The sequence below is a fragment of the Sebastes fasciatus genome, chromosome 14 (assembly GCF_043250625.1).
Source record: "Sebastes fasciatus isolate fSebFas1 chromosome 14, fSebFas1.pri, whole genome shotgun sequence".
NCBI classification, from domain to species: Eukaryota; Metazoa; Chordata; class Actinopteri; order Perciformes; family Sebastidae; genus Sebastes; species Sebastes fasciatus.
Genome location: NC_133808.1, coordinates 600,813 through 617,116, shown reverse-complemented (window position 1 = coordinate 617,116; position 16,304 = coordinate 600,813).

The following is a 16,304-nucleotide window of genomic DNA, read 5'->3' as shown; positions in this document are numbered from 1 at the left end:
CAATAATATATATATATACATACATTTGCATAAAGCAGCATATTTGCCCACTCCCATGTTGATAAGAGGATTAAATACTTGACAAATCTCCCTTTAAGGTACATTTTGAACAGATACAAAATGTGTGATTATTTTGCAATTAATCGCGATTAATCATGAACAATCATGCAATTCAATATTTTAATCGATGCACAGCCCTAATTTGATCATTTCTCATGTTGCTACACTAAAGGACTTCAGTCTCCAACCTCCATGATCCTCTTCACGTCTTTAATCACTAAAAAGGAAAAACAAACAGACTGAAATCAGTGGGATACGGTACAGGACCGGAGTAAGGAGAACAAAATAATGACTTTAATTGTGCAATATTTGACTTTTGGCTTTACCTTCTCTGCACGTGGGATGGGACTGATCCTTTTGTTTGTGTTTGCATACAGATTTAGAATTCTTGAGCAAATTATATTCCAGATGAAAGCGGCACATTTTCATTTCAGATAGGTTTGTCCCTGTGAGGAGGATGACGTGAGAAGCACACCAGGCCCGTCAAGTATTAAAATCAAAGAGCCGTTGAAAATGTGAAGTTGATTGAAATTGTGGCTTTTGACAAAGCTTTTCTGCCTTTTTTTGTTTCTGCTAATTGGCTGCCTGGCTTTTCCTGCATTATCACATTGATTCACATTTCTTTGCAACTTGAGAATATGATGCAACATACCATACAGATTCTTCTTTTCTTTTTTTACATTTCCTCCATCAGTCAGCTTGTGCAAACACTTTTAACTGAAAAGCAACTGCAAATGAATTATTTTCATCTTTTTAAAACAGTGAAATATCCATTCTCCTCATTCATCATTCTCTCAATATGTCTCTGTCTGTTACTCACACACACCAACACAGGTGGGATCAGCGCCTGAGGTCGGCGGCTGTGCGGAAGACGAGAGTTGAAACGCTGCTCATGGGGCCAGCGGTTGGCTTCCAGTATGAGATGCAGCAGGCCTGCAGTTTGTTGGCTCATGCCCACTCCACACTCTCCCAGTGGCACTGAGGATTAACCCAAGCCCTTCTGCTCTGCAATCGCTTCTCCCCTGCCAAGCTCCTCTCCGGCAAGCAGGCAAACAAAAGCAGGCTGAGGACAAAAAGAGCTTACCAATTTCACTCAAATATTTGTTCATACACAAAGTTCTTCACAGTCCCAGACCAAAAAATTCTATAAATGAATATTCTTAAAGTTTTTAGCAGAAAGTCAAATGATTTTCTGCTAAAAACTTTAAGAATATTCATTTATAGAATTTTTTGGTCTGGACTGTGAAGAACTTTGTGAATTTAACCTTCCATTTAGAATAAATATCTCTCACAGAGTGTTCTGGAACAGTGTGACATGTAGTTTCATTTCACAACATGTTTTGTTCATGATGACCTTGCAATGATCCTGGTCCTTGTTCTTCAGTCTCTCATAAATGGGCTACTGAACCCCTCCCCCGATCAGCCATTTCCCAATCGTAACTCAGCGATCAAAACAAAACACAAAGCAAAACTGGAATGGATTAACTGTGTTTATCTGCTCCGATATAAGATTCAGTCATTTGTATACCTGGCTAAATACTGACTGTAGAGTAACCTAACATAGTGTTTCGTCAACGCAGTCTCACTCCCAACGTGTCAAGTACGAAGTTTGCTCCGCTGGTAGGCGGTGCTTGGTAGTTCCTCAACTGATCTCAACATGGCAGTCGGGTCACAAACTTTCTCATTTTACAGCTAAACAGTACACTACAAGATGTTTCTGACAACATTTTATGTGCGGAATATAATATATTTGATCAGCGCTGCCTAGTTTGATTGGAGTAGTTGTTTTCCTCCGGTCTGTGAAATCTTGCGGATACCATTACGAGCACCGGAGGACACAGAGGCACATGAGTTTTTTCAGATTACCTGTCTCATGCACTACTGTTTTATAAAAATAACTTGTTTTAATCATATTTGCTACCCACTGCTGCTTTGAATGCAGCAGTTTTAGTAGTATTATCTACATATCATTAATAGTATTTAGAATGTGCATCAGATCCTATCATATCATATCATATTTGCTCCAATCTCTCCTACTGCTGCTTTAAGTTGAGCAACTCATTGTATCTACCACAACATTGCACCTTCCCATTATTAACCACTCACCTTGATGTTTCCCTGCATGTCAGATCCCTCTCTGCTCCTCTTTGCCAAAAGAGAATAAAATTTTGACTTCAGCGAGTTCATGTATCAGCGACGCCACGAGACAAAATGCTGATGCGTCGCCCTGCAACTCAATTAAAGCAAAATCGCCTTCAAACTTGAGCTGAGGAATCAATTTCTGACTCTGCCCGGTTTTAAATGGGCAGCGATGGATTCTGCAGTGTCAGTGGGTGCGGCGTCGTTACTCACAACACCTGAGGGAAGTGACAGAGGATGTAATGAGATTCTCAATACCCTGTCTCTCATGCACATCAGCAGCACTAAATAGCATGAAGGGAGCTGGGGATTATGTTTATAAATGTTCTTCGCATGGCAGCCTGTGGAAGATGAGTCCTTTAAATAGCGCTTGTTCTGTCTCCCAGCTTTCATTTTCTTTTTTTCCCCAATTTATGATTGCGTCATTAAAAACATGCCCATGATTGATGTTTTGTAAGAGCTTTGCTTACAGATTAAATAGAAAGATGTATTCAGTTGGTGCTGCTATCCAGTGTGGCTAAAAGTAGCACAAGACACTACATTTATTTGCTTTGTGGCCGGCTGACAGTGTTGTTGGATAGTAGCATGGTGGAAAGGTCATTGCCAGACTGCACATGGGTTTGACTTTTCACAGAGGGTTCAAATATTTTTCTATACACGTTTCTTTATTTTAGAAAATAAGAGTTTGTCATTAATATGTATGAATTAATTTTCTGAATTTATCTGAGCTAAATTAGGTCTTCATCATGAAAGAAAAAACTGACACAAGGCTTTCATCTAGGAGACCGCTGTCCCTGTGCCGTACGTTAAGTGTCACATGACAATCAGCTGATCGTTCGTGTCCCATGTTCACAACATCAAGTAATATTTTCACTGTAAAAACATAGTAGTCCAACCATGTTGTTTTTTCCCCTAAACCTAACTAAGTGGTTGTGTTGCCTAATCCTAAACAAGTGTTTTTGTCTAATTAACAACATTAAGCACGTGTTTACTGCGAGGGAAAAGTGACGGCAGTATGTGACAAGTTGAGATGAGAAAATGTTGGCATTTCAACGAAACTCCAAATTCCAGCTCGTAACCTATTTATAGAGCTGTCGAAGCCAAGACAATAATAACGCGTTAATGCAAATTTGTTTTAACGTCACTAATTTCTTTAAGACATTAAGACAATCAGTCTTTCGGAGGTTGTAGCGGCTCAATTTTAAAGCTAGAGTGAAGATACTGGTATTATATGAAACTAGAACCTAATGAATCCATCGGTACCAACCATGTCATACTAGCTTGTCGCAAAGGAGGTTAAATAATGCTACAAACTTGCGCTAACTTTTGGTGAGGAAAAAATGGCATGGCCATTTCCAAAGGGGTCCCTTGACCTCTGACCTCCAGATCAGTGAATGGGTTCTATGGGTACCCACGAGTCTCCCCTTTACAGACATGCCCACTTTATGATAATCACATGCAGTTTGGGGCAAGTCATAGTCAAGTCAGCACAACATCTGTCATTGTTTTGTGTTGTTCATTTATTTCCAGTAATAGATATATACAGTACATACTGTGATGGTCACAGCCACACAAGGTAATATCATTCCAGTTCACACTCTCTCATCTCGTTAGTTTGCTACCTACACAGGTTCATTTAATATGCAGCCAACTACACCTGAACAATTAACATCACATAGTTAACATCACATAGTTGTTTTCATTTGTTTATTTGTGTTTAACCTTACATAGTTTAGATGCACACAGTAACACTGTGAGGTTACACATCTTATTATTTGTTATATGAATCATTTGTTTCTTTGTATTGAGGTGAGAATAAGTATAGTTATATTGCTTTAACCTCTTTTGTGGACCTAGGTATTAAATTCTTGGTTTCTAATTAGTGATGGCGAGCTGAAGCCTCATGAAGCTTTGAAGCTTTCCAGCAAATTGGTTCGGAAAAGGGTTTGTTTCTCGAGGCTTCATGTGAACACAAAACCACCTGGTGGTCAAAGAGTGTAAAACAGGAAGATATGATCTTAACCACGTGATCTGTGATATACTGTATTTTGCCCCAGTAAAGGCTGTTGGAAATTACTATAAACAATAAAAAACTATCTATTACCATGTAATCCATTTATATCTATATAATATATAATATAATGTCTATGTTCTAGTAAGTATATTATGAGTATATAACATACATGTATAATAAACTGTAATTGTTTTGTGACTAATGTATCTTATGTGTGTAAACAAATCCTTTGGTCAATAATTGTATTTTAGTGTAGTGTAATATAATATAATAATGGCAGGAGGGGTAATATTAGTGTTCTGTGTTACTTCTGGAAAGTGGCATTGGTTTAACCAGGCAGAGGGCATTGAATGTGCTTGTGTAACTAGGACAACAATGTACAATACAGGGGAGACTTTATTCATTTTTATTCAGGAACAGAAGCTTCTCGACCGTGTTCGGGCTGAGGCGATTTCTTTTTTTTTATACAACTTCTCCCGCCTTTGAAAACACTCTTTCACAAGGCACCGATGAGGCTGGGGTGCACAGAAATCCAACAGCAAGTTTGTATAAATTCGGGTAGATACATTTTTGTCTTTCCCAGTACAAAAGAGGGTCCTCCATTCGTCCGATGTTTGGTTCCGACAGGAACCGCTGGACCTCCACAGTGGCATCTGCTGTCACATTCTGGATTCTCCTGGCTTGCATGACACTGTCATCCAAATGAAGCCACAGTTTGTTACCTGAGAAGTACACACAGACCATGTTAGTGAGTGTAGTAATAATAAAAATTGACATCAAAACCAAATAAACACTACCTTGGGCTGCAGGTTGAGCATCCTGTGATGTTGATGGCTGATCTGACTCCGGGGTTTGAGCAGACCTAATAGGGGCTGTACACTTGGATGTTAGCCTTTTTATTGCTTCTGTGGCTTTGGTTGAACTGAAAAACCCTATTACCTTAAACCTTGGGTCCAGTAGTGTTGCTAGTGACATGATGCTCATTGATTGAAAGGTGTGTAGCCTCTCCCTCAGCTGCCTTATGAGGTGGTCTCCCATTTCCCTTGCCACTGCAGCTGTCGTGTTTGTGATGTCTTCCTGCAGCATCTGTTCCAACATTTTCAGCAGTGGCACTACCTTTGATCCGGAAACCTTTTCCTCAGCTGAGAGCTCCACACCTGCATCATTAAATGATGACAGCAATGACAGGCACCCACTGACAGTGTTGTATTCCTCTGAGGTCAGTGAGGGGATGTCAGTTTGTAGACCGGCTAAAGCCGCCCCCACTGGCTCTCTGAGGTCCACCAGACGGTGCAGCATGTGGAAGGTGCTGTTCCAGCGGGTGTCAACTTCTTGGAGAAGCTTCAGTTTTGGCCTCCCCATTTCTTGTTGCACCTGTGCAAGCTTCTCCTTTAAAAAAATACAGATTAGCAATTAATTCCATCACAGCAGCAGTAACACAAACAAAATATTAGCATTATCAAAAATTGTAATAAAGTCAAAGAACATACCTTAGCAGTGGTGCTACTTCTGAAGTATCCAACCAGCTTCCTCGCCTTGGTCCGGATGTCAGAGAGCACGGGGGTCAGTTCAAGAGCCTTTCTTACTATCAGGTTCAGTGTGTGAGCTATGCAGATAGTGTGGCGGAGCCTCAGTTCCCTGCCACAGGCAATCATATTAGCTGCACCATCAGTAACTAGACATGTTACCTTATTGGTGATTCCCCATTCCTCCATGAGGGAGGCTTTCACACACGCTAAATGTTCAGCAGTGTGTGTGAGAGGGAATTTCAGTACTCCTAACCATACTGAATTCAGACGGGTGTTTTCGTCAACAAAATGGCAGGTAGGCCTCCATGTTAATGGATGTCCACATATCAGAAGTAAGGTTTACTGCAGCCACCTTCTGCACTATAGCTTTGGCCTTGTCCTTTGCTGAGGTGTATTTGACATCCACCATGGCCTTTAGAGCCTAAAGGAAAGAAAAGAACAGTCTTTAATTGTCAGATGTAATATCAAAATACTCTTTTGCTTTATCCATGCACCCGTACACACCTGCCTTGTGGGGAGAACATAGGTAGGGTCTGATTTAGACACTAAGTCCCTAAATCCCACGTCCTCCACAATACTGAACGGCTGTGTATCCTTCACTATCATGGAGACCCAGGCTTCATCCAGCTCTTGTTTTCTGGTGGCTGGAAAAAATAGAATCTATGTAACTACAGTGTCTGTTACTTTTCTTTTATTTGCATGATTAGCGAAAGTCAACATAGTAAAATTGAGACAGTATATTTGTAATATTTGTAATGACCTACCTTGGCTGGGTTCACCTCCAGTTGACTCCCTGTTCTCATGCAAGGCACGGCAATGCCTTGCATGAGAGCACAATAAACACTTCACCTTTGAATGAAAGACAGATAGTGAAAAATAAAGTTTTTGATAAGCAAACGTAATGCACCTGTAATAATGTTATATGTAGCCTAATTTATTGGGAGAAATCAAATCGAAGTGTTCCCATACCGGGGAAGTCCTTCTCTTCCTTGCTGGCGCCATCCAAGTAACTATCCAAAATCTCAAACTATCCAAAATCTCAAATTATCCAAAATCTCAAACTATCCAAAATCTCAAACTATCCAAAATCTCAAATTATCCAAAATCTCAAACTATCCAAATCTCAAACTATCCAAAATCTCAAACTATCCAAAATCTCAAACTATCCAAAATCTCAAACTATCCAAAATCTCAAACTATCCAAACTCGCCTCCATCACAACCACACATTTTGAAGGGATCCCATGTGGTTTATATTGCTGTCAAAACCTCGCGCCAAGATCTGAACCACTTCCTGAATCAGTCACGCGGTACGGCCGGGCAGCGAGGCTTCGGACGTCATCAATGACGTCATCGGTCTAAAACGATACAAGCCTCGATGCGCGCATCGCGGAAAACTTCCTGGATTACTCGACACACGCTCCGAAGCCTCAGCACAGCACGTAACATCACTATTTATAATGTTTTGTTATTTTTGGGGTAAATAAAAAGCCCAGTTGCTTCAACAACTCCTGTTTCCTTGTTGCCTCACTGCTTGGTCCCTAACAATTGGTGATAGTGGTGGGATCTTCCAGTGGAGGTCACAGGATTTTTTGGGGGAAAAGGAAAAGGAAAATGCCTCATGGAGGAAAGAGTGGGAGGAAACCTGCGAGCCAAAGAAATGTCCAGGAGAGGCAAAATGGTGAGGAGGAAGAAAATGGAGCTTCTGGAGGGATAGAAAACACTCAGGGTGAAGGTAAGGAGCCAACCTTGTCGGACCTGGTTGCCATTCTTCAGGCTCATATGGAGCAGCAGGAGGCCCGTGTGGGTAAGCAAGACGAGGTAACTGCAAGACAGGAACAGTGTTTTTAAGCACTCCAACAGCAGTTTCAACTTTTGCAGTTAGAAGTTCAGGCCCAAACACCTCCACTACCAGATGCTCTGGTAGCAGACTCAGCTTTGTGCACACCATGAGCCCAGGTTGGAAAGATTAAATGATAATGATGACATTGAACATTTTCTTGTTGCATTTGAGCGCATTGCTGTAGCATGCCGGTGGCAGAAATCAGACTGGCTTTTTCACTTAATACCGTTGCTAACAGGCAAAGCTAGAGGTGCGTATGTGCATATGGACATTGATGACTCCCTTGAATATGACCAGGTAAAATCTGCCATTCTTTCTAAATATGAAATTAACCCTGAGACCTACAGGCAAAGGTTCCGCTCCCTAGAGGTCAACCCTGATGAGAGCCCCAAGGAGTTGTATGCAAGGCTCAAGGAGCTTTATGGAAAGTGGATCCAGCCAAAAGGTAAAACTATCCAGGAAATTGGTGAAATGATCATATTGGAACAATATTTAAGAATGCTGTCCCCTGAGCTCCAGGTTTGGATCCGAGAGCATGACCCGGGTTCGACCATGGAGGCTGCTAAGCTGGCTGATGTCTTTGTGGCTGCCCGGAAGAAAGGACAACCATGGAGCTAAAACTGCTACAACACATGGAGCACAAAGGACAGCCACAGACCAGCCCAACAGTACAATCAAGGGGTAAGACTCCCATGTGGGAGAACCAGCAAGCTAGCAGACCATTAAAACCAACTGGTTAAAAGCCAATCTGTTATCTCTGTGGACTAGAAGGCCATACAAAACCCATGTGCCCTAAAAAGTCAGCTAAAATGACGCAAATGTGCTGTGTACCACGCCCTCATGTTGAACCTGAGCTTAAAAATGATCAGTCTGGTAAAATGATCAACATTGAAGTTAATGGAACAACTATCAAGGCCCTACTTGATTCTGGGAGTGATCAGACACTTGTGCACAGGACGTTTGTACCACCCAACATTATCAACACCAGAGACACCATCCCAATCTGTTGTGTGCATGGAGATGAGAAGGGCTATTCAACAGCTGACATGTATTTAAAAATAGAGGGGCAAACTTACCTCTTGAACATTGGGGTTGCTGATAACTTGCCTTATTCTTATTATTTGTTATATGAATCATTTGTTTCTTTGTTTGAGTTGGCTGTTGGGGGGGGAGCTGTCCTCCTGGTGGAGATAGGGGCGTGGCTGAAGGCTGAGGACTCTTGGATCCTAAAGCCAGCTCGTTGGGCCAAACCATGTGCTGCCATGTCATGGGGGGGATTTGGGTTTAGTTAGTTCTGCTTTGTATTTAGTTGTAGTTAGTGTCCATCTTGGTTACCACCTTGTGTGCTATTTGGTTTGGCTAAGCCCCTATATATATCTGCCCTCATGTGTCATTGTGCAGGTCAGTTTTGTTCAGTCAACACCTTGTTTAGTTGTGAGAATAAGTATAGTTATATTGCTTTAACCTCTTTTATAGACCTAGGTATTAAATTCTTGGTTTATATCGGTTTGTTATTTTTTGGGTAAATAAAAAGCCCAGTTACTTCAACAACTCCTGTTTCCTTGTTGCCTCACTGTTTAGTCCCTAACACATACGTTTGCATAAAGCAGCATATTTGCCCACTCCCATGTTAATAAGAGTATTAAATACTTGACTAATCTCCCTTTAAAATATATTTTGAACAGATAAAAAATGTGTGATTGATTTGCGATCAATCGCGATTAACTCTGGACAATCATGCGACTAATCACGATTAAATATTTTAAACGATTGACAGCCCTACTTTTTTAACAAATATAATTGAACCACTAATTCTAAAACATACTTTTTATTAAATCATATTGTATTTAAATGAAGATTTAGAAACAATCTGTAAAGGTGGACATGATGCGCATTGTGGATCAAATAATCCAGAAATAATTAAAACTATGAAGTTGGCTTCTACGCCCCACAGTTTTATATATGATTCAATAGGTTATGGTAGTGGTTACAGCAGTCCTGCCATAGATCCCTACAAAGTAGGCTTTTATATGTAGTTCAGAGTGTTGATAGCACCACCACAGAAGATCAGGGTCTCTTTAAGTCTTAAAATGTATTGAATGGTAAATGGACTTGCATATATATAGGGCTTTTCTAGTCTTCCGACAACTCAAAGCTCTTTACACTACATGTCAGCATTCACCCATTCACACACTGATGGCAGAGGCTACTAAGGTGCCAACTTTGCCCATCTGATCTAATCTAAATACTCATTCACACACCGATGGCTATGCCTTCAGGAGCAATTTGGGATTAAGTGTCTTGCTCAAGGACACATCGACATGTTACCCGGAGCAGCCGGGGATTGAACCACCGACCTTCCAGTTGATGGACGACCTGCTCTACCCTCTGACCACAGCTGCCCGCAAATCCAGTTTCCTAAAATGGGCGAGGGTCAATGTCAGCATAAACTTAAATTAATCTAAATGAATTAGTCATGTTTAAATTGATTTATTTATTCATCCATTTCCCAGGTCCAGGTTGCATTAATTTAATCAATTACATTGTTAGGAATTATTGATACATACTGATCAGAGGTAGTGACAAAAATGTGATATGAATATCAAATTATATCACAACATTCATGGGCCATAATGTCCCTATTGTTTTCCCTTCCTATTTTCTTCTTACCAGTATGGTTATACTGAATGAGATTCCGTTCTCTGTGTAGAAAGTATCTTTAAAGTCTTGAATTCAACTTGGTGAACCCTGAAGAAACCCTGAAGATGGATGTGTTGGACATAATGAAAAGGTCTGCCTTGGCGACTGGCATGCAATTAACAGCCAAAGTAATTGTGTTTACACGTTATTCATTATTCAAGAGCGGCAATCGCTGCGCATACAAGGTTTGCAGTGAAATGGCTTCGCTTGAGAAAGACAAGACTCCTGAGCTATTTATTTATTTCTTGACGTCATCTCCACTATCAATCTCCAGCAGCAGCAGAAACGCGTGAGGAAACGCAAGCAGCCCACACTGATCACTCATAGTTCTTGGATCATTGACATGGTACCCTTGTATTTGTGATGACACGTGCATCCAACATATTCCCACACCCAACTCGTCAAATATGGCAGCTTGGTCAGTGGCTCTATGCTTCCAACTATGACGCTCTAGGTACCCCTCTAGTGTCAGTTCTGGACGTGAGGTAGGCCTTTCACACAGAACGTGGCAACGGCATTACTGCGCTCTGAAACTCACTGGCCTCAACGGCTTTCACACAGTGCAAATAACATTCTATGTCAAAGCCCAATCAGGGACGGCATCTCAAGTTTCTGTTCCTTACATGCGTAGTGTCTTTTCAAAATAAACTGCATTCACAGGAAACGTCCAGTTTGTTACATGCATACAGTCTCTTTTCAAAATATACTGGAAAAACAAAGCTCGGAAACTTGTGTTTGGTGGATTATTTCTCTGTTGTTCCAATGCTAATGGTCATTGTATTTTACATTGTTGGAAAGCCTGTTTATTTACCTTCGCAATGATGTCCAACTTGTAAGGATCATGCATTTGTGGGATGAGCAGCACAGCTGATTATGTGGGTAGCGCCCAAGAAAAATTTGCCAAAATGCTCTGCCAATGGTAAACAGTGTATTCTCATAAGGCTACCAGGAAGCCTGCAATGCAGGTCAAAGTATGGAGACGACGTGGAGAACGCTATGCTGATTGTTGCACCGATGGAGTAACAGCTTTTGGTGGGGACAGTGTCATGGTGTGGGGCGGCATCTCCCTCACTGGCAAAACAAGGTTTGTCATCATTGAAGGCCATCTCAATGCAGGGAGATATCGGGATGAGATTCTGCAGCCAGTGGTGATCCCATATCTCCACAATCTGGGACCTAACTTCATCCTCCAAGATGACAACGCTCGCCCCCACAGAGCCAGGGTTATCACAGACTACCTCCACAATGTGGGAGTAGAGAGAATGGAATGGCCTGCCAAGAGTCCAGACCTCAACCCAATTCAACACTTGTGGGATCAGCTTGGGCGTGCTGTACGTGTTAGAGTGACCAACACAACCACGCTGGCTGACCTGCAGTGAATCCTGGTTGAGGAATGGAACGCCATCCCACAGCAATGTGGGACCAGGTTGGTGACCAGCATGAGAAGGAGGTGCCAGGCTGTTGTGGCTGCGTATGGATCTTCCACCGCTACTGAGGCTCCTGATGGTGTATTAAATGAATAAAGTGTAAAATAGCCAATATGTCTTGTTTGTTCCTTGTTACTGATAGAGAGTTCAATCATCCAATCCACAAAACAACTCAAAACAAGAGTCAGTACCAACAGGAGAATACACTGTTTACCATTGATGGAGCATTTTGGCAAATTTTTCTTGGGCGCTCCCCACATAATCAGCTGTGCTGCTCATCCCACAAATGCATGATCCTTACAAGTTGGACATCATTGTGAAGGTAAATAAACAGGCTTTCCAACCATGTAAAATACAATGACCATTAGCATTGTAACAACAGAGAAATAATCGACCAAACACAAGTTTACTAACTTTGTTTTTCCAGTTTAGATAGATAGATGGCCGTCACAGAGCAGACACAGCGTGCGACTCGTCCACCTTATACACTTTTTAAACCTCCCAGGCAGCTAAAAACCTCAACTTTATCACAACGACTGATGCTTTTTGGTCTTGTTAAAGGCCAAATACAATATTGCTCTCTTGCTAAAAATAGTGACAAAATCTACCTCAAAGCAGCGAGAAGTCAATATCTACTGCTCACATGACTGCGCAACAACGGCCACGCTACAGCTCCCTCAACTAAAAACGAAGAAGGTAACCCATATGATACCTACCGGAGCCTTGCCAAGATTGCCGTCGTTTTACTCCTTGCCGGAGATGTGGAATTAAATCCCGGACCACAGATGTGAAATTAATCCCGGACCACAATCTGCCAACTTGACCCATGTGGACGCTACGCTGCTATCCATGAAACAACTAGCAACCTATGCTAGCAGAGGGCAAATAAACCTGGCGATACTGCCTGCTCTCCCCTGGCTACTGCTATCAACCCAGCTACAACAGCTTGTCCGGTTACAACAAGCCCAGCTAACCCAGCCAACGCAGCTAGCCGCAAACACCTTGCCAACCATGCTACACCTACCTCCTCCGGTGTTCCAGCGGCTAACCAGACTAGCAGCAGGACCTGGTTGCAGCAAACCCTTGACCTCCACGGATGCCAGCGGGTTCGTGCTTGCGACCCAAAGCCCAGCAGATAAATATCACGAGCGTCCGCCAGCCATACCACCACAGCAATCCAAGTGACAGCTAACCCAGCCAACGCAGCTCTCAGCTAACACCTGGCTAGCAATGCTACACCTACCTCCTCCGGTGTTCAGGTGGCTAACCGGCTCAGCAGCGGGACCTGGTTGCAGCAAACGCTCGACTTCTATGATTAACAGCAGGTCCGTGCATACGGCTCCAAACCCAGCAGCTGACGGAGCATCCACTCCGGTGTCACAGCAGACATTCACCGTCGGCGGACATCAGCGGGTCCGTGATGACGGCTCAAATCAGTGGATCTGTGTCTACGGCTCAAAACTTAGTAGCGGATGATCAGAAGCTAGCACCGCTAGCATCATAATAATAATCTAATCTATGCCGGGCATCCAGCATCCAGGGCTGCTGCGGCCCCTCGAATGTAAACATCACTGAAGCCCCCTTGTCTTCAGTGGCAGCAGTCAGACACTCAAGCCGGTCTGGTAAGCCTGTCACTAGTAGTCCTAAACCAAATATTAAGCTGGTCATTCTAAAACAACAACAGACTAAACTACTGCAGACTGTAAACCGTGCTAGGGTTCTCTGGTACCCCATAATTTAACCGAAAGGGATCTTTGGTGGGCACATTAATGTCAGATGCATCATATCTAAGACGGGACAAATTGAAAAGTTACTGTCTGAATCAAATCTTGATTACTGGTTTATCAGTATTACTTGGCTAACTTCAACAATTCCCTTAGGTATCATCAATATTCCTGGATACAATATCTTTAGGAGAGACTGTACCCATAGTAAAGGTAGGGGCGTCTTACTGTAGGCTATATCAAAAACAACATACAGTGTAAACAGACCCATCTTCCTGAAAACACTCTTGAATGTATTTCTGAGTTACTGTATTCTCTCTCCTGGAATGTCTTTCAGTATTGTTGTATTATAAAGGCCACCCAATGAAAATGATGTGTTTTTTGACAATGTGTCTGTGGTTCTGAAGGCTTGTGATAACAAAGAGATCCTTCTAATGGGGGACTTCAACCTAAACTGGCTCGACAAAACACGGCGCAAGAAATTAAAAACCATATCAATTAAATTCCAACTAACACAATTAATCACAAGCCCAACAAGAATAACAAAATCCTCCAAAACACCGTTGGACCTAATATTCACAAATAAAAGTGATCGTATTTCTAAGACTTACAACTTAATCACAGGCATCTCAGACCACAACCTTACATTGATCTCAAGTTTTGTAAATCGAGATATAGAACCCGAAACAAATCCAAAGGGTTTACCCAAACATCGTTGATACCAAAGAAAGACCTAGTGCACTAAGAAAACAAACTAAAACGTATAAATTGGGATGGTATAACAAGTGAGTTAAACTGTGAGCGGGTATGTGATTCTCTTACAACTGCCATGTGCCAGCTCCTATCCAAATTCACCAAAGTAGCGCCTGCTAAACATAAACGTCGACAGCCTTTACCATGGTTTAATGACAAGCTGTGACACCTTATGAAAGAGAGAGATGCAGCTCTCAAAAGCTTTGACAACCTCATCACATTCTTTAACATCCGGCTGGTTCCAAAGATAATAAACAATACTGCCCCTCCCCCATTGAAGAAGTTTGTACAGCCCCGCTCTGCACTGACGACCAGATCCTCAAGATCTGCTTCCAGGGATGACTGCAATATCTCAGAGTGAAGCTCCCCATTCACCCAATCAGCCTATTTCTGGAAAACTGTTAAAGAATGGAATAGGTTACCCGACAACCTGAAAAGCATTACAGACTTTTTAAGCTTCTCCCGTAACCTGAAATCTTGGTTTCTGAACAACCGAGATTCAAAATGTACCTTAAAGGGAGATTTGTCAAGTATGTAATACTCTTATCAACATGGGAGTGGGTTAATATGCTGCTTTATGCAAATGTATCTGTATATACTGGCGAAAAAAAGTTTGGAAACTTGTGTTTGGTTGATTATTTCTCTGTTGTTACAATGCTAATGGTCATTGTATTTTACATGGTTGGAAAGCCTGTTTATTTACCTTCACAATGATGTCCAACTTGTAAGGATCATGCATTTTTGGGATGAGCAGCACAGCTGATAATGTGGGGAGCGCCCAAGAAGAATTTGCCAAAATGCTCTAAACAGTGTATTCTCATAAGACTACCAGGAAACCTGCAATGACTGCCCTTCACCGTCAGGCCCGTTTGCACTGGTGTCGACAACACAGACAATGGAACCTGAACATGTGGGGGAATGTCATGTTCAGTGATGAGTCCAGGTTCTGTCTGCCAAAGTTGGATGGCAGGGTGAAAGTACGGAAACGACGTGGAGAACGCTATGCTGATTGTTGAACCGATGGAGTAACAGCTTTTCGTGGGGGCAGTGTCATCGTGTGGGGCGGCATCTCCCTCACTGGCAAAACAAGGCTTGTCATCATTGAAGGCCATCTCAATGCAGTGAGATATCGGGATGAGATTCTGCAGCCAGTGGCGATCCCATATCTCCACAATCTGGGACCTAACTTCATCCTCCAAGATGACAACGCTCGCCCCCACAGAGCCAGGGTTATCACAGACTACCTCCACAATGTGGGAGTAGAGAGAATGGAACGGCCTGCCAAGAGTCCAGACCTCAACCCAATTCAACACTTGTGGGATCAGCTTGTACGTGTTAGAGTGACCAACACAACCACGCTGGCTGACCTGCAGTGAATCCTGGTTGAGGAATGGAACGCCATCCCACAGCAACGTGTGACCAGGTTGGTGACTAGCATGAGGAGGAGGTGCCAGCCTGTTGTGGCTGCGTATGGATCTTCCACCGCTACTGATACTCCTGATGGTGTATTAAATAAAATAAAGTGTAAAATAGCCAATATGTCTTGTTTGTTCCTTGTTACTGATAGAGAGTTCAATCATCCAATCCACCAAACAACTCAAAACAAGAGTCAATACCAACAGGAGAATACACTGTTTACCATTGGCAGAGAATTTTGGAACATTTTTCTTGGGCGCTCCCCACATAATCAGCTGTGCTGCTCATCCTACAAATGCATGATCCTTACAAGTTGGACTTCATTGTGAAGGTAAATAAACAAGCTTTCCAACGATGTAAAATACAATGACCATTAGCATTGTAACAACAGAGAAATAATCCACCAAACACAAGTTTACTAACTTTTTTCCCCCAATTTATTTGTTATTGTAAATCAATTAACAACACAAAACAATGACAGATATTGTCCAGAAACCCTCACAGGTACTGCATTTAGCATAAAACAATATGCTCCAATCATAACATGGCAAACTGCAGCCCAACAGGCAACAACAGCTGTCAGTGTGTCAGTGTGCTGACTTGACTATGACTTGCCCCAAACTGCATGTGATTATCATAAAGTGGGCATGTCTGTAAAGGGGAGACTCGTGGGTACCCATAGAACCCATTTACATTCACT